The 591-nt window shown below is 33.3% G+C and overlaps 1 non-coding gene across 1 annotated transcript; it reads left to right on the forward strand.

Annotated features, from left to right (window-relative positions):
- The first annotated feature begins 321 nt into the window (after window positions 1-321).
- TRNAC-GCA lies at window positions 322-393 on the forward strand. The gene has a single exon. It is a non-coding gene; the product is annotated as a tRNA-Cys (tRNA).
- The last annotated feature ends 198 nt before the right edge of the window (window positions 394-591 follow it).

Below are 591 nucleotides of genomic sequence, written 5' to 3' on the forward strand. Positions count from 1 at the left end.
GAAATTTAAAATAAATCCAGCGTATTTGTCATACTTTTAAGTTCAATTACAATAAATCAAGAAAAGAATTGAGTTGTAATAAAATATCACTTGACATTGGAATGTAATTTGAGGACTTTTTATCTTCCGGAGTTGAATTACATTTAAGATTATTTATGTTATTTCTTATTTTCTTCAATTTGTATTTAATAGCTTTGGGTAGTTTGTAGATGAACTATGTTTGAATTATCTTTTTGGCCTTTCTATTTTCGACAGACACGTTTTACACTTTTGAACTGACACTTGGTAGAAGGGGTCACTAAGGCTAAAATCATATAAAATGGGTTCATAGCTCAGTGGTAGAGCATTTGACTGCAGATCAAGAGGTCACCAGTTCGAATCTGGTTGGGCCCTTTTAAAAATTTTGGACGAACACTGAGTGTCTAAAGGAAAAGAAATAAGAATAATTACAGTCCTCCACCACCTAGAACCATGTACTTAGAACCTAAGGGCCACTATTCTCGGACAAGAACCAAGCTATCATTAACAAAAGAGTATGGTATCCAAGCACCCACTATGAACATGGTTAAAAACTTACTTACAATTAGGCTA

This window comes from Cucurbita maxima, unplaced genomic scaffold (assembly GCF_002738345.1).
Source record: "Cucurbita maxima cultivar Rimu unplaced genomic scaffold, Cmax_1.0 Cma_Scf07689, whole genome shotgun sequence".
Classification (NCBI taxonomy): Eukaryota; Viridiplantae; Streptophyta; class Magnoliopsida; order Cucurbitales; family Cucurbitaceae; genus Cucurbita; species Cucurbita maxima.